General features: G+C 48.2%; 1 protein-coding gene across 2 annotated transcripts in view; it reads right to left on the minus strand.

Annotated features, from left to right (window-relative positions):
• The window catches only part of CARMIL3 (capping protein regulator and myosin 1 linker 3), a 2,002,476-nt gene that overhangs the window by 1,273,720 nt on the left and 709,888 nt on the right, over window positions 1–18,868 (minus strand). The gene's annotated exons all lie outside the window — the stretch shown is intronic.

Genomic DNA, 18,868 nt, shown 5'->3' on the forward strand with positions numbered 1-18,868 from the left:
GAGCCAGAGAGGGGAAGGAGGGAGGGTTTGCATGTGAATCCATGAAAGACCCATGCTGGAGAACGAGAGCTACAGGTAAGTAACGTGTACCTCATCCAGCATGGGGTTTTGCATGGATTCACATGCTCGTGAATACGCTTGGCAGACCCGGGACTCCTCCCTGGAATCCCTGTCGATACAGTAGAATCTTGTGATGATGTTGGTAGTCCTTCACAAAGCATCCCTGTAGATGTCAAGCAGGGGAAACTCAGAGAGAAACACAGTTGTTGCCGTAATGGCTCTGTTGGAGTGGGCTCTCAGCCAGCATGGAAGTGGTCTGTTGGCCAGACAATGGCAATGCATGATACAGCTTGAGAGCCACCAGGAGATGGAAGCCTTATACAAGGACTTCCCATTACCCACATGTCCAGAAATGATGTAAAACTGAGAAGTCTTTTGAGAGTCCTTTGCACGAGCCACATAACATTTCAGGGCACGCACATCATCCAACGAATGCAATGCCCTTTCAGCAGGAGAAGAACGATTTGTGAAGAAAATTGGCAGAACCAAAGGCTCATTGAGATGAAAGTCTGATGGAACCTTTGGCACGAAAGAAGGATGAGTTTGCAGAACCACATTAGTGGCGTGGTAGAACAAACATGGAAGGTTAGAGGAGAGGGCCTGTTTCTCCCCTACCCGCCTGGCCGTGGTGATCGCCAACAGGAAGGCGGTTTTCCATGACAGAAACTTCAAAGGGGCTGATGCTTTGAATCAAATGGAGGCCCTATTAGTTTAGACAGTACTACGTTGAGTTCACACGCTGGTGCAGGATCTTTTACCGGTGAGAATGTTCTTAAGAGACCCATGAAGAACTCCTTAAAAAGCCAGTGTGCAACCACAGAGAGATCTTGCCTGGAGCCTGTGTGTGTTGGGATATGGCGGCCAAGTGGACCTTGATAGACGCATGGACAAGGCCAGCCTTGGCCAGTGAGAGCAGGTACGGGAGGAGAAATCTGCGCCCGGCACCACATCGTAAAGCTCTTCCATTTTTGCCTGAAGCAAGTCAAGGTAGAGGGGGCATAGCCCTAGCCAGGATCTTCTTGCATTACAAAGGCAGCAAATAGTGTCTGACTTTTAAGGCTGCAGGAGTGAGGCGGTGAGGTTCAGCGACGCTGGGTCGTAGTGCAGGATTCAACCTCCTTCTCTGGAGAGGAGGTTGGGAAGTGGAGGCAGTTGGATGGCCAGAGCCACCTACAGATGGAGAAGGTCTGAGTACCAGATTTGCCTGGGCTACACCAGTGCAATGAGGACCATCCTGCAGTGGCAAAGTTGGAGTGTGTTGATCACAAGTAGTAGCAGCAGAATTGGAAGGAAACCGTACAGGAAGAGACCCTCCCAGGGGAATGAGAAGGCATAACCTAGGCTCCTTGACTGAGGATATCTGCTGCCATATGTTTGACATTTGGAGTAGGCAGCTGTCACTAAGCGGTCAATCTGAGGAAGACCCCATTCGCTGAAGAGGCGTGACACTTGCGCTTGCTGAAGTTCCTATTCGTGGCAGGACCGTAGCTCCCTGCTGAGAGAGTCCACAATGGTGTTCTTGATGCCTGCCGGGTGAACGGGGACGAGAAACATGTGCTGAGGAATAGCCCAATGCCCTAGAGACTGGGCTTCCAGGGAGAGAGCGGGAGACTGCATCCCACCCCGTTTCCTGATGTAAAGCATGGTGGTGGTGTTGTCCGTGAAGACCCGCACCACCTGTCATGACCCTCGCCCAAAACCCCCTCTGGCAAACCCATTGACCAGGTGGAGTCAGGACTCTGGCCTCTGGAGCCTGGCATCCTCTTCAAAAGCCCTCATGGGGCCAGTCCTGGCGCCTATGGCACCAGGCTCATACACCATGAACAACAATGTGCTTGGGAACTACTTTATTGTATTGTCAGCCAACATGGAGGCATCCACATAGCTTGGTTCCTAAGAACCAAGCTATGCGGTCTAGTGTTTTGGGTGTGGCAGGCCTGGAACTACTTTCCCTGGTACTACTTTACCTGGGCTATATAAACCACACCCTGACTGCAGAACATGCTTCGTGTTACTTTGCAGCTTGCAACGTGACGCTCACCGTGTCCAGCTATTCCCTCGAACCTCGGAGAAGCAGAAACTGCAAGGAGACAAAAGGAACATCATTAGCAGCAGCATCTTACCTGCAGTCTTCATCTTTAAACACTCACAGCTACTGAGAACAGCTTCCTCGAATCTGCAAGCCTCCCGGACAGAACGACATGAAAGAGGAAGATAGAGGCAACATTAAAGAAAGCTGTAGAGACATTTCCAAATTACGAACTGCTCAAAAGGCTTACCTGGCTGGTCACCTCTCAGCTGGCACCACTCCGGACATTCCACTCGCGCTGAAGAACACTGCGACCTACAAGGAAGGAAAACAGAGGTTAGCAAAGGCAAGACTTCACAGTGCTGCGCGTAGCGTTTACTTACCGCATCATAGCGCTCTTAATTCGCCATCATTTACCAGCAGGGCTCAACCAAGCCAGTTCGCTGCGCTGAAGCTCCGCATACCTAAGGGAGAAAAAGAGACATTTTAAACAAAGAAAGGCATGCAGGATAGCAACAAAACTAAAGAACAGCAATAAGACCTACCAGAATAATATCAAACGGGCCGGCGTCAGTGAAGTAACTGGACCGCACTCGCCGATGAAAGACAACGCGCCCCTGCAAGAAGGCAGGACGGAGAGCATGCCTTATTCTACCAGAAGATGAGGAGAGGGCGCCAGAGGGACTGAAAGCATACGGGGGTGGAGGGAGGATACTTACCCCAGTCGGTCAGTATTGAACACAGTCCTGAATTTTCAGGCAGAACCTTCCCTGCAGACCACATCAGGGCAAAGCTGAGAAGCATACCAGCGAGTAACCCAGCTGGGTGGCGTACCTGTGGATACCAGGTGAGCGTAACAGAACACGAAGCCTACCATAACAAATCCACCTGGGAGCCATGGAGACATCAGAAATGGACCAATTGGCCCAATTACTAGGAGAGCTTCGTGCTGAGGTTCATTCTGCCCGACAAGAGACTAATGCCCTCCGGAGAGACCTAATATGACCAAAGAACGCACTGAAGAGATTAGCAGGCAATACTTGCAATCACAGGCAGGACAGACGCCTCTACCTGGAAGCAATCCAACGATGCAAAACCACGCCATACCACCCACTCCGGTACAGATCACGTTACATGGAACAGTGCCCCTGGCACCACCAGAAAGGTTCTCAGGCGACCCACCGTAGTATGCGGCATTCATTAATCAATGCCGCCTTCATTTTCTTTGTAGGCCTGGAGCATTTCCAAACGACCAAGCTCGGGTAGCTTTTGTCTTATCATACCTGAGTGGTAGTGCAGCAGATTGGTCGGTGCCGTTGGTAACCCATGACGATCCTCTATTACATGACTTTGGGGGGTTCCAGAGAGAAATGGAAAAACCTTTTGCTCGCCATACCCAGGAACAAGCAGTAGACCATGAACTCTTGTCCCTCCGACAGGGGAATCAGGACTTGTTAACGTACATTGCTACCTTCAACAGACAAGTTGCCGAAGCTAGGTGGCCAGAAAACAAAAGAACCAGGTTATTCCATCGAGGTTTACGAGGCGAATTAAAGGACCTCTTAGCCCAGGTGGTTGATCCACCCAGAGACTGTGCAGAATTCATAAATCTGGTCGTGCAACTAGACCACAGGTTGCAGGACCGAAAGGCAGACCGGTCTAAGACGGACCCTCGGACCGTGTATGTTCGACCAAGGGAAAACACACCCTGTGTACCTGAAAATGCTGTAGAACCCATGCAGATTGGAGGGATACGGCCTCCATTAACAAAACAAGAGCGGGACAAAAGAAGACAACAACAGCTTTGTTTGTATTGTGGGAAACCAGGACATTTCCTGAAGGACTGTCTAGTAAAACCACCAAAAAAAACAGTCAGGGCCACAGAGAAGGATGAAGCTAAGGAATCGGAAAACTACCAAGCTCGACAAACGTAGAGGTCAGTTTGTCAAATGAGAAGAAAGAGTTGCTGACCTCGCACTTTGCAATACCAGTGATCTTAATTAACCACCAACAGTCGTCAATAATGCATGCCATTGAAGCATACATCGATAGCGGAACAGTTGTAAATTATATTGATCAAGAACTGGCAGCAGAGATGGGGCTTCCTTTGTGTTCTAAGCCAACTATGGACAAGGTAACCACCGTGGATGAGACAGAAATCGCTTCCGGACCAGTAACCCAGTGCAGAGCCAGGGTAACTTCGCTGTGTCAGGACAGACATTGGGAGTCTATTTCATTCGATCTCATCAAGGGACCTCAGTTCAGGCTAATACTAGGGATGCCATGGTTGGTTGCTCACAACCCTTTGATAGACTGGCGGGCACGAAAATTAACTTTCCCCGGTGACTGCTCCCCTGCCTGCTATTACCAAGAGGAGAAACCCAATGTCTGTATTCCCATGACTCCCGGAGCGACAGTATCAACCCTGGGAACAACTAATACCTTGCCAAGTGAATACCATGATTTCCTGGATGTTTTCCGAAAGGACCAAGCCAATACATTGCCGCCGCACAGGCCCTATGACTGTCAGATCGACCTTGTTCCTGGTGCACAAATCCCTTGCGGCAGGATCTACGCTCTCACAGAACCAGAAAACCTTCATTTGAAATCCTATTTAGACCAGTACCTTGCAAACGGATTTATCTGTCCTTTGAAGTTCCCAGCAGCCAGTCCTTTGTTCTTCGTACCGAAAAAGGAAGGAGACTTGAGAACCTGTATTGACTATTGCGCATTGAACCAGATCACCGTGAAGAACTGCTACCCCTTGCCACTTATCCCTGAGATGCTAGACCAAGTTAAAGATGCCCAGATTTATACCAAATTGGACCTTCGAGGAGCGTACCACCTGGTCCGAATCAGAAAAGGAGATGAATGGGAAACCGCCTTCCGTACTAAGTACGGCTTGTTTGAATATCAAGTCATGGCCTTCGGGTTATGCAGCGCTACTGCGGCATTCCAATATTTCATGAATGACGTCTTAAGGGAGTTAATTGATGTGTGCGCCTTAGTGTACATAGACGACATCTTAGTATACTCAGCCTCGGAACAAGATCATGTCAAGCACGTTTGTTCAGTCCTCACCAAGCTCCGTCAACATCTCTTGTTTGCAAAGCTTGACAAATGCTTTTTTCACGTCACCAAAGTAGAATTTCTTGGTTTTATCCTCCAGGAGGCATCAGAATGGACGTGCACAAGCTAGATGCCATTCTGAAATGGCCTTCACCGACGTCTCTGAAAGGGGTACAAAGCATGCTGGGCTTTGCAAACTTCTACTGCCGGTTCATCCCAGACTTCTCTCAGGTTGTGCACCCAATCACAGTACTATTACGAAAAAACAATAAAAAGTTTGCTTGGACCGAAGAAGCAGAAGAAGCCTTTCAGGAACTTAAACAAAGGTTTACCTCCGCTCCAATCCTGCGACATCCTCGTCCAGACCTCCCTTATGTCGTTGAAACTGATGCGTCCAGTCTCGCAATGGGGGCTGTCCTTTCACAGAGAGACCCAGAAACCGGCCATTTACATTCTGTGGCCTTCTGGTCGAAAAAGTTCTCACCTCCAGAGATTAATTATGCCATCACGGACAAGGAACACCTGGCTATCAAATCCGCCTTTAAAGCCTGGAGGCACTACCTTCAAGGGGCCAGACACACCATTACAGTCATCATAGACCACCAAAACCTGCAATATCTCAAAACAGCCAAACCCAGTCCTCGCGCCAATTACGATGGGCCCTTTTCTTCGCTGAATATGATTATGTAATCACATTTCGACCAGGAGTTAGAAACGGAAAGGCGGATGCCTTATCTCGCATGGGCATAGATGAAATAGTATATACAACTACAGACCCAGTACCTATTATACCTGAAGACAAACTCTTGGGTATCACGACAGCCTTAACACAAGCAGAACTACGAAAAGAAATACAACGGACAATGAATCCTGATGTCTACCTCGCATGGCAAACTCAAGGAGAACATTATACCATCAAGGACCACCTACCCTTTTTTAGGGATCGCCAAAACCCTAGCTAAGGTGAAAGAGAACTTTTGGTGGCCTACCTGGCTTAAGGGCATCATTGAGTATATTCAGTCCTGCAGTGTCTGTGCACAAAATGAATCACAGAAACAAAAACCATCTGGTCTCCTACAACCATTGGACATTCCTCCAGTTCCATGGCACACTCTTTCCCTTGACTTCATCACTGATCTACCTTGAAGCCAAGGGTTCAACACCATCCTTGTAGTTGTGGACTTATTCTCGAAGATGGCCCATTTTATTCCTCTCAAAGGCCTCCCAGACGCAGCCACTTTACCAAAAGTGTTCCTGGAGGGCGTGGTTAAGCTACATGGCTTCCCTTCGGTTCTGGTCTCCGATCGAGGCAGCCAGTTTGTTTCAAACTTCTGGAAAAAATGCTGTGCAATGGCGCAGATCGACGTTCGGCTATCTACCAGTCACCATCCCCAAACGGACGGCCAAACCGAGAGAACCAATCAGAAACTCGAGCAATATTTATGGTGCATGCTGCACCACGAATAAAGGAATTGGAAAGACCTACTATGGATAGCCGAATATGCATATAACAATTCTTTGCATTCAAGCACGGGACAAACGCCCTTCTACACCCTTCATGGCAGACATCCACGTACCTCTGAACTAGACCTTCCAGCCAGCTTGGAAATGCCAGCAGTAAAGACTCTACACACAACCATTACTCAGGCTTTCAAAAGGGCAAAGGAACACCTTATTCATGTGAAAGAAAAACAAAAGAGATTCGCCGACCAACACCGGAAAAAGGCCCCTGATTATCAAGTAGGGGACAAAGTTTGGTTAGCTGCTAAATTCGTACCCATCAAGGGAACCCGTAACTTTCATCCCAGATTCTTAGGACCCTATACCATTAAGGCAATTATCAACCCAGCAGCCGTGAAACTGGATTTACCACCTAATCTACACATCCACCCGATATTCCATGTGTCCCTCCTGAAACCAATGCAACCCGGCACACGGATTGGGACACCACCTAAGCCCATACTTGTTGAGGGAGAACCAGAATTCGAAGTCAAAAATATCTTGGACTCTAAATACTCTAGGACCAAGCTATATTATCTCGTCGATTGGAAAGGATTTGGACCACAAGATAGATCTTGGGAGCCCAGTGAGTATATCCACACACCACGTCTAATCAGGAAATTCCATCGGAACTTCCCAACCAAACCTGGGCCAGACAGAAGGAACACCATGGGAGGGGCCTTAGTGGGGAGTGCTGTCACGACCCTCGGCCAAAACCCCCTCTGGCAAACCCATTGGCCAGGTGGAGTCAGGACTCGGGCCTCTAGAGCCTGGCGTCCTCTTCAAAAGCCCTCATGGGGCCAGTCCTGGCACCTGTGGCGCCAGGCTCATACACCATGAACAACAATGTGCTTGGGAACTACTTTATTGTATTGTCAGCCAACATGGAGGCATCCACATAGCGTGGTTCCTAAGAACCAAGCTATGCGGTCTAGTGTTTTGGGTGTGGCAGGCCTGGAACTACTTTCCCTGGTACTACTTTACCTGGGCTATATAAACCACACCCTGACTGCAGAACATGCTTTGTGTTACTTTGGAGCTTGCAACATGACGCTGACCGTGTCCAGCTATTCCCTCGAACCTCGGAGAAGCAGAACCTGCAAGGAGACAAAAGGAACATCATTAGCAGTAGCATCTTACCTGCAGTCTTCATCTTTAAACACTCGCAGCTACTGAGAACAGCTTCCTCGAATCTGCACGCCTCCCGGACAGAACGACCTGAAAGAGGAAGATATAGGCAACATTAAAGAAAGCTGTAGAGACATTTACAAATTACGAACTGCTCAAAAGGCTTACCTGGCTGGTCGCCTCTCGGCTGGCACCACTCCGTACATTCCACTCGCGCTGAAGAACACCGCAACCTACAAGGAAGGAAAACACAGGTTAGCAAAGGCAATACTTGGCAGCGCTGCGCATAGCGCTTACTTACCGCATCATAGCGCTCTTAATGCGCCATCATTTACCAGCGGGGCTCAACCAAGCCAGTTTGCCGCGCTGAAGCTCTGCATACCTAAGGGAGAAAAAAGAGACATTTTAAACAAAGAAAGGCATGCAGGATAGCAACAAAACTAAAGAACAGCAATAAGACCTACCTGAACAATATCAAACGGGCCGGCGTCAGTGAAGTAACTGGACCGCACTCGCCCATGAAAGACAACGCGCCCCTGCAAAGAAGGCAGGACGGAGAACACGCCTAATTCTACCACAAGTTGAGGAGAGGGCGCCAGAGCGACTGAAAGCATACGGGGTTGGAGGGAGGATACTTACCCCAGTCGGTCAGTCTTGAACACAATCCTCCTGTATTTTCAGGCAGAACCTTCCCCGCAAACCACATCAGGGCAAAGCTGAGAAGCATACCAGCGAGTAACCCAGATGGGTGGCGTCCCTGTGGATACCAGGTGAGCGTAACACCACCTTTCTCTGGAACTGAGGCTGGGAGGACTTGAGGGCCCAGAAGACCGTCCGCAGTTCCAGGACATTTATCTGCATCTCCTTTTCTTCCCAGAGCCAGAGGCCTCTGGCATGGGAATGTCCTGTGTTGGCTCCCCGACTTTCCAGAGAGGCGTTGGTCGCGACTGCAGCCTGGTACGGAGGGATCTGAAAGGGAGCTCGATGAGTGAGGTGTGGACGACCTGTGCACCATTGCAAGGTGTGATGCTGGAAATTCCTTATGGAGGGACAGGGCCTCCTAGTCTTTGTCCTACCACTTCTCTGTGTGTGTTTCCTCTATGTCTTCTGTCACTGAGGTTCAGCCTGGACCTCTAGCAGTGCCGCTCTTCATGTTTTCCTTTTGGTGAACAACACCCGTGGGATACCCTTATGGCACCGATGGGTGGGGGTACACCCTTGTACCTCTTATGTGTGTTTTTGGGCATGTGTGTCTTGCACACAGAGCAGAGTATGGGCTGGTGGCAGCTAGATGCTGACTTGGCAGAGGCTCTGAGTGTCCTACATTTTTGGGACAGCCAGGCCCTGCCATAGGAATCAACAGATTCTTGCAGGAAGGCAAGTTGGCCCCTCTGGCCTCTTGGTTTCTAATGCCTTTTACCTTGTTTCCCAAAGTCCTGGGGCTCTGAGTTGTGGGTACATCCTACGGGTGGAACCTGTATGAATGGAGTCTGAAGTGAACTCACATTCTGTGTTTTGGGTGTAAGTTTTGTGTACAGGTCCATTGGTGTCACCCAGGGTCCGGAGGTGTGTTTTGTGACCGCTGTAAGATGTTGCTGTCTACCGCCCAGAAGAGGTGGCGCCCTGGCATAGTGCTTGCTGCTGGACACCCAGAGCTGCGAATGTTCCAAACTGCCTAAGAACATTTGAAGGGGCATCCTTGCCATCATCACTGACCACTTTTTACCGCCTGAGAGTCCAGCGCTGAGTGCAGAGGAAGGTCTGCCGGTGGGTTTCCCGCCACCAGAAGCTAACGAAGATGTCCCGAGGATCCAGACTTGGTGAAGGTCTGTGGTCCACTCCAGTGGTTGAGTCCAGGTTGCGAGAAGCCGCCCAGAGGTCTGTGCTCTGGCTGCAGCACCAACAAAAGGAAAGGTGGAAAACAGCGATATATTCCAAAACCCAACACCAACAGAGGGCTAAAGGCAACTCCAATAAGGAGACCAAAGAGGATATAGTCAACAATACCAAAGAGGATACAGTTAACAATAGTAGCAGAATACCTATTTTCACTGAAGAAAGATAACCCCAACTGGGTCAACCATAACAAGTTATATTAATGGACCAATTGGGGAAGGACAACCCCAACAGGGACAATTTAAAACATTCACAAGTAACCACAAGGACCAATACGCATTGGGCTTCAAGCAACACCTTGATCTCACTAAAAACTCTGAGTGGCAAGAACTACTTTGAATGCTACAAACTTAAACTCTGAATGAATGTTATTCAGTCTAACTTAAGCACTAGGTTTACTACTAACCTGTCATTAAATTAATCAGAACTAAACTAAATTGCAGTTGTAAAGTTTTTGTTTTTCCAAGTATTTCAGCCACATTGATACCTGAGAGTTCTGGAGCAGGACTTGAGCCTATGCTTATTTTTAACAACACCAAAAGTGACCTATGCACCCGTTGCCGCCAGAAGCCATTGAAGGGTCCGATGGGCCTTACTCTCATCTGCCAAGCCTTTAAGAAACCCACAGCAAGTTTCACCTTCACAGGACTTCTACAGTCGGAGAAATCATCGACCAAAGGAGAGCACCGCGAAGGGTAAAACTGCTGCAATTCAGAAAAACTTTGGTTCCATTTTTGCAGTGGACTCTGCATCCCAGTGGCTCCTTCTTCGAATGGGGTTGAGGGGTCCATCCTTTGCAGGGAATCGTCGAGTGAAATTGAGAAACTTTGCCACTTCGCTTGCCTAGGCACCAAAGGTACTGTGATGAGGAAAAGCATCTTTTAGCCATAGAGGTCGTCTAGGGGACCCATATTCGTCTTGGATCCTGTTCTCCTCTGGCCTCTCAGATACCTTGGGGTGGTAGAACCTTTTAAAGAAAGCAAAAGGTTATTGAACATTATTGGACTGGGCTGTAAAAGACAAGATAGGTTACTCCCTAACTTTTCCATTACAGGTTGCCCCGGTGGGGGGGATCTTCACACAGAATTGTATATCTAGTCTAACAAAAAGACTTCTGCCAGTGAGCACACCTAACCTGCCTTTCTTCCCTATTCTATGCTGATACACCTCACTTAGGAATTCACATGCCTATTTAACACTGTCTGCAGTTAGTGCATCTATTACTGAATTTAAGTATTGTGTGGTACCACAGTGTATTTGCCATTCTTTTGTATGGTACCACAGAGTACATATTTGCAATTCTTTGAATAAGTATTTCCAAGTACAAAGTGTTCTTATTTAAATGTATTTATATTCATGAATCTTATTGTATATATAGAAGCTGTGTTATCACCTAACATAGTGTGTGTACATTCCTTTGTGGGGGGTGTGGGACTCACTGTACTTAAGAACCAGCCTGCATCACCTCCTGAAAGCTTAAGCCTGGCTGTTCGTCCATTGCTACCAAATGGAGAGCCCAGGCTGGGTTGTTCTGTGCCTTTATCCTACCATATAGAGGGCAGAAGTACAGATAGCCCCCTCCAGTCTTTACACAAGGTTTGACGGAATGCCAGATTGAGGGCGATCTTGTCTGTCCATGAGCCCGTGACTTGCTCCCACCTGGCATCCAGAAATTCTTTAAAGGGTCTCATCCAAGGCCTGCAAAAGGGAGCCTGATGGATGCAGGAAGACATCATACTCAGCAGGGACTTTATTGACCAGACTGTTGCAACGGCTGCTGCTGACAGACATTGGACCTTTCCCAGGATGGCTTTCACCCTCTATTCTGAGGGAGTCACCAGACACAAGACTGTGTTGAGTCAGGCACCCAGCGTTCTGAGATGGCACTACGAAGGACTTCGGATAGTTGAGCGAGAAGCCTAGCGCTGTCAGAATTTGGATGGTCTCTGTCCAGGTAAGGGTAGACGTGGATTCCCTTGGGGCCAAGCATTTGGTGAATACACTTGGAGAATAGTTCAGGCCAAGGGAAGGGCCTTGAACTGGTAACGTATTTCCTGGACGACAAAACGCAGACACTTACGGTGCTTGCGATGAATAGGGATGTGGAAGTAAGCGTCCTCTAAGTTGACAGTTGCCAGAAAATCCTCTTCCTCCAGCTGTGCTGCAACGTTACCATTTAGACATTTTGGGATTTGAGGAACTTGCAAGTCTAGGATTGGCCACCATCCTCCTGACTACTTCTTTACCAAAATGTATCTTGAGTACACCCCAGAGCCCCACAGGGGCAGAGGGATTGGTTTGATTGCCATTTTGTGAAGCATGGCTTGGACCTCCTGCAGCACAAGCACCATGTGCAGCTCTTGACGCGGGATGGGAGGAATGCAGGGCACATGTCTTGAAATTCCAAAGTGTGCCCCTGCTGCAGAACATCCAGCACCAATTTGTATGTAGCAATCTTTCGCCAATGATTGACAAAGTTTGATAGCCTCACACTGGGGTTCAGAAGTGGGGGCGCAGGTTCTGGGCTGGTTCAGGCCTGCTTCAGCATCTGCACTCTGGATGGGAGGGCGAAGACGATGCTGGGTGCCACTGCCATGGGAGCAACCCCTATGAGCCTCCTGGGTGGTGGAGCGGAAAGTCTGGCGATAGGGGTGGTGTAACCCTTGGAAGATCTGGAGACTCTCCCTGTCAGGGAATGAAAGGATGGCCTCCTCTGCTGCAGGGTCCCGAAAAAGCGCACCGTCTCCATGTCGGTCTTGAAGGCCTGGAGAGTGTCATCGATCAATATTCCATATAGGTTGTCCCCTTTGAAACGGCATGTCGGCGACTTTGGTTTGCACATCCGTGCGACATTTCTTAGCTTTTAGCCAACCTTGGCATCGGAGAGCCACATCATTCCCCATCTGGCGGAAGTCGAAGTCCACAAAGTCGAGACGGACAGTGATGGCGTGGTCGGAAGCCACTTCCCCTTCCTGTAACAGGGCCAAGGATTCAGTCTTTTTATCGTCAGGAAGGAAGTCAAGGATGGGCCAGATTTTAACACAGCTCTCTGTCGTATCTTGACAGGATGACAAGGGCGTTGGTGGCCTGGATGGTGGAAACTGCAGTAGTGATGATGCGCTTCCCTGCAGCATCAAGCTTCTTGCCCTCCTGGCCTGGAGGCACCATGGACGACAAAGAGGGGTTGGAGGATCTCTTTCTGGCAGCGGCTGATACCACCGAGTCCAGAGAAGGCTGAGACCTGAGGCACCTAGGGGCCAAGTCTGGAACCCGGTATTTCTTCTCCAACTGGTCATGCTTAACAGACGTGGTATTAGGAGCCTCCCTTATCGCTAAGCCATCCTCTCATATCTCATCCAACAATGGGACGATACAATGGTCTTCTTAGAGGACTCCCGCTGCTCAAAGAGGAAACCCTCCTTTTCCTTCTCTTCTGGCACCAGGTTTAAGAGTTTGGCAGCTTTCGAAATATGGAGTGGAAAGAGCCAATTTCGCCTGGAGGAGAGGCCCTGGTGGGCTCATTGACATCCGGAGGTTCCATATCTGTGGGAATGTAGTTGTCAAAATCATCTGTATGAGGACCAGTGGTGCCATTGTCCGTGCCAGTGTCAGTTTGAACTGGCTCCTCCTCCACGGTAGGCAGAACCACTGGCGCAGGCCGAGGGGCAAGAGGGGCCTTGTGAGGCGGTGTCAGCTGATGCCGAGGGGCCAGTGGAGGATTCATGGCCAGAGCATGAACAGGAGCAGTGGGCAGTCTCTGTTGAATTTTTGCCACTAGAGTGTGCAGAGTGGTTAGGATGTCCAAGGACATTGGAGGGCTAAAGGGCTGGGAAGGCCCACAAGTCGGTGACCCCTGATGAGGTATGGGTAGAATGGGGTTGGGGTCCCCATGGCCCCTTCCTGATCCGAATAAAAATCTTCTGCCAGGTCCTCTTCAGAACTGGTGTAGATGACTGGGGACTGTCTGGGGGATCCCAGAGGAGCCAGAGTAAAGAGTGGACAGCCTTGGTGGGCGTGGGAATGAATTTCAGAGCCATGTCTCTCACCAGATCAGAGCCCTTTGGAAAGGAGGCGACAACTGGAGCCTGCAGAGCAGGAATAGGTGTCGTAGTGAACAGGATCATCGTTGGAACTGCTGACGGAGGTCTAGGAGGCAGAGATACCCTGGGCATGTTGACCGGTGAAGAGGTAAAGATGACAGTCATTGACAAGCCCTCCAGGTAGCAGCTGTCGAAGGAAGACATGACTTCACAGACAGTCGTCAACGTGCTCGTCGACGGGGCGACAGTCTGGATGGATGAAGTTGTCGCCGATGAGGCTCATGTCAACGAGGGCATTGGCGATGGGGGAACCAGAGACGGGTCCTTAGGCGACTTGCTCGTCTTTGACGATGACCAGTGCTTGGATGACGAGGCCAGCAATTTCCTAGTGGACGAAGGTAACCCACCAGCCAGTAAGCTAACCATCGACAGAGTCAGTTATTGACCCTTCTCAGAACTGGGTCTGCAGCCGTGGGGACCGTTGACGAGGAAGTTGATGGAGCATGAGATTTCGCCTTCGTTTGGATCTTCGCCAGGGAAGCATCCACAAAGGACCTCAACCTCTTCCTACCAGAGGGAGTACGCTCAGTGGACCTGCTGGTCTTGGAAGAGCCATGACTACGCCCAGAGGATGTGTCAGATGCCTTATCTTCCTCAATCCATGCCACCAACCCCTGGTGGCGGTCCTTCTGAGTCTTCGACAAAAAGGATTGACAGATTGAGCATCTGTTCACGCTGTGATCTGGATGAAGAAAGAAAATGCACTTGAGGTGCCAATCCTCAATGAAGATATTCTTCAAGGCTGCAGCGTTCACAGGACTTGAAGAGACATTTCTTTGTGGCATCTGCCATGGTCGAGGTGTTGGGATGTGGGCCAAAGCCTGAGCCTGTGGTTCCACAGGCTGAAGATCCGACGGTGGGCTGATCTTCACCTATTACAGGTCCCTGGTGCCGGTAGTTAGCGTGTGACAGTTGATGAAGAAGAGATGGAAGATTTCTTCAAAAAACATCAAAAAATGAAAAATGTTAAAAGCAAAGCACGAGGACTCCCAACACTAAAAACGTGCAGTAAAATCTGAAGATGGCTACTAGGAGTGGAGCTTAGGAAAATGTGTGTCATTGGCTGGTGGCAGTAAGACCCAAAGGACACTGATAGGCTATATAGGAGACAAGCAGTCTTACTTTAAAGCTAAACTGTTTTCTTTTTTTACCAAGGATTCCCAGCCTGACAACAGGGAATATTCATCAGCATGTGAATCCATGCAAGATGCCATGTTGAGGGGAGAGAAACTAGAAGAGAGAGAGACTCGAGAGGAACGAGAGACCAAAGATGAGAGAGAAGCCAGAGAAGAGAGACAATGGCCAAGAAAGGCTGTGGGAGGTCCCAAGCATTGTAACGGCAGAGGAGAACAAGACGCTGGGAGACCACAAGTTTCAGTCTCGCTTGCAAAGTGTACTCGGGACACCAAAGGCACGGCAAACCCATAGCCCAAGAAACCTGACGGGCAAGAGCGGAAGCCCAAGCAAAGGTGGTGGCAAGACCACGGGAAGGAACCTGTGGTGTCCGTGGGTTCGACAAACGTTGCCGATACCACCAAGCAGAGAGAGACCACGTATGCCTGCGAAGCTCTTCGGACACTGTGAAGAGATGCAAGAGAGAGCTAGCACGAGGACACGAACTTCAGGAGGAAGATGGCATCCCAGAACCACGAAGAGCAAGCAGAATCCCGAGATGGATACCTTCCGAAAACGTACTCAGTGAAGAGAGAAGGTAACCGGGAGACCCGGAGGTGAAGGAACAAAAAAGGGAATCGTTATAACACTGAGTTAACTCGTCACAGAACTAAATATGAAAAAGAGTTAACTTCCAAGACAACAATATATAATACACATGAAGAGAGAGAGAGAGAGGGACTGGTTATCACAATGAGTTAACTCGTCACAGTACTAAATATGAAATAGAAGCAACTTTGAAACCGGAGACATACCAAGATTGTGGAGTAAAACAGAGACATGGTCAAGAACAGTTAACTGGTTACAGTGAAAGAAGTAACAGACAGTTAACCTGTAAACCAAATAGATACTAAGCACATGAACAAAGAGAAAAGTCAAAAGAGAGGTTGGACATTAAGAAAGAAAATCAATATCACAGAATACCTTGGGAAATGGGATAGAAAAAGTGTCATCCTGTACAAGAACATCAATGTGATAAAGAGAAAGAAGGATATAATCCTGAATTTAAAGACAGTAGTCAAATATGAAACTTTTAGTTGGAAAAGAGGGACCCAAAGGGAATCCAGGATAAAGAAGGAACGTTCCACACACCCCTTGTGGAATTGAAGAGGTTAATACGAGAAGTCACAAGAGACTATTTACAGATCATATATTAAAGACTGGTACTAGTAATACCCCAGGATAATGGAGTCATTCTTCTGCTTTATGCTAGTTTCTCTTAGTGGTAGGGTCAGTGAGGGTAGTTTTGGACAGTGGACTTGTTTCTTTGAACACTCAGGACTAACACACAAGCACCTTAGTGGGCAAAGTAGGTAGGGATCACCCATAGATTAGGGAGAGTCAGGCCTTTCAATATTGTTTGATTAAATAAGAGTTAACAATATCCTCAGAGAGTCTGTGTCCTTCTTCTGACTCACCACACTGCCCTCTGGCAATCTTGTATTTTGGCTTGTTCCCATATGTGGTAAACTCTTTCCTGGGGGAAGATCCATCTTTTCCCTGACATATTGGCGACGTGGGGGCTGGAACTGTCTGGCCCTAGTCCGCATCCATGCCAAAGTGTGTCTGTTGCTGGGGAGTTGCGTATGCCCTTGTTAGACTAAAAGGTGTAGATCCTTACCATTAACAGGGTTTTGGAATTGCTGGGAGCTACTTAGCTCCTGGTTCTATCCTAGGGGAGTCTGCTTAGCTTGAAACCAACAGCTACCAGGAGCTACTTTTGCCTCCCCTAAGCCTACTGGTGCCTTACAAACATGCAAATCTGACATCAACTTTGAGTATTTGACAATGTTATTAAAGAACTAGGACACATCTAACACACATTTAAACATAATGGGACATACATAATGGGCAGAAAGTTAAAGATGGCCTCTTATGTGGAAGTTAGAGTTGTGGTGCGGTCTGTACTCGCTCCTGGTTCCCCAGCGCTAGATCCTGCCTACTGGGTGTTGTCTGACACCCAAGAGCTGCTTTCACTCCTGTTCAGCAACTCTTAATTTCGAACACTGCCATTGGTGGGCTAGTGGCAACTCCAGCGAGAATCCTAGAAAAAAGGGGCCTACTACAATCTTTCAATAGATCGTTGTTTGAGCGGTGAGCCCTACGAAGAGGAGCATCCTCCTGAAGACCCATAACCCGTTGTTGGAAGCCAGCCAGTGTTGATATTTCAACTATCTCAGTGAAGCCTTTGCTGATCTTCAGAAGGCCTTCATCACTGCTTTAACCTCTGAATCAACGCTAACAACTAGTCTCGACCCCAGCCTGAGGATACTGCCCTTGGAAGCCTTCGGAAGTGATCTGAAACCATTCTGTGGGATGACCAGCTTCTTTGTGAGCTACATCAGTCATACTTCTGATTTGAGCCTGCCGTTGCAGTTCTCCAACAAGAAGAGGGGCCTTGCAGGACCAGTGTCTTTTATTCCGCTACAGGGGCTGACTACCACCGGTTACATGTCTTTCCATCAAAAAGGTTCCATCTACACATTTTTTCATCTAATTTTTTCTAACGTCAAAATGTTCATCGAATGCATTTTTTAAATGTTTTAATTATTTTGGGGTGGTCCCTCCCATCCCCCCGTGTTGAACTCTTAAAAACCTACCCCAAACAAAATTAACCCTTCACCCCACACAAACACGCATTCGATGGACATATTTTCATTAGAAAATATTCAATGGAAAATGTTTCAATTGAAAGACTGGACACCACTGCCACCATTTCTTCGGAGTGGCAATCACATACTGCTGCCTGATTCTTATCCTGGGGGGTCCTCTAAGGTCGTAACTGGTGTGGTGTTCCTTTATCAATCCTGCAGAGGTGTCCTGCTGTCAAGAACCAATCCATCGAGCACAGACCGCTGACTAGCCAGACCTAAAAAACTATTCCAAAATAGACCTGTGAACTAGAGACACCTGAATTTCATTCATCAGAAACAAGGAATGAGGAAAGGGGGCTTGACAATTTCAAGAACTCCAGCATAATTAGAGAGGGAATCTGAGTAGTGGTTGAATAAACATACCTGTTTCTACCCCCACACCTCCACAGGGTTAACATGCGTAAAGTGTTGGATTGGAAGAGGGCCTGCTAGGAATGTTTATTCAATTTTTCTAACTTTGAGACCCCTACCAACAGCCACATGGCTTTGTCACACTTGTTCAGACTCTTAAAAATAGACTCTTCTGACGAGAACTGGGACCAGTGACTTTAGGGCAGTGGGCCCCCTCTTGCCTAGCTAGGAAAGAACTTTGTAAATTGTAGTGCATGATGCTTCTAGCTACTTTCTCTTCCACGTACTAGCTCCCTAATGATTACTTACCTGGTCTTTGTATTCCCTTGCTTGGCTATCTTACAGTATCCTGAAACTGAACTAACTGTATTCTTAAAGTGGTTGTTAGTGCTCTTAGCAGAGCACACCAATGTGATTGTGTAAATGATAGCAGTGAATGTTTTAGTGAGTTGCCTACATGTGATTTTTCATTGCTAAGAGTTTGTCTAAGGACTAAATAAATAACTGTATTTGTATACATTCTGCCTAACTGGTATTTTTAAGAGTGCTCTGTGTGTGCTTAACTTCATTGAACCATTCACAATCCTCACACTCTTTGCTAAGTCTAAGCCTTACCGCTCAGTCACACTACCTTAATAGAGTTTGGCTAGACATTAGTGTCTTCTGTTCAGCAGAATAAGGTGGTGTCCCAGAATCTGTCTTTAGGATTGATACTGAAAATCTAAACACACTCTGATAAGCAGAGAGCCTGTCAGATGTAAAGTATGCTGCACTATGTACAATGATCCAAGTTCAATTTTTCTAGCAACTGGTAACCAATGCAGTTGAGTCAGTGTTGGTGAAATAGGACACCTTATGGGAATGCGGGAAAGAATTCCAGCTGCTCTATTCTGAATGTCTTCTACTTG

Source organism: Ambystoma mexicanum, chromosome 13, assembly GCF_040938575.1.
Source record: "Ambystoma mexicanum isolate Mex_15411 chromosome 13, UKY_AmexF1_1, whole genome shotgun sequence".
Taxonomy (NCBI): domain Eukaryota; kingdom Metazoa; phylum Chordata; class Amphibia; order Caudata; family Ambystomatidae; genus Ambystoma; species Ambystoma mexicanum.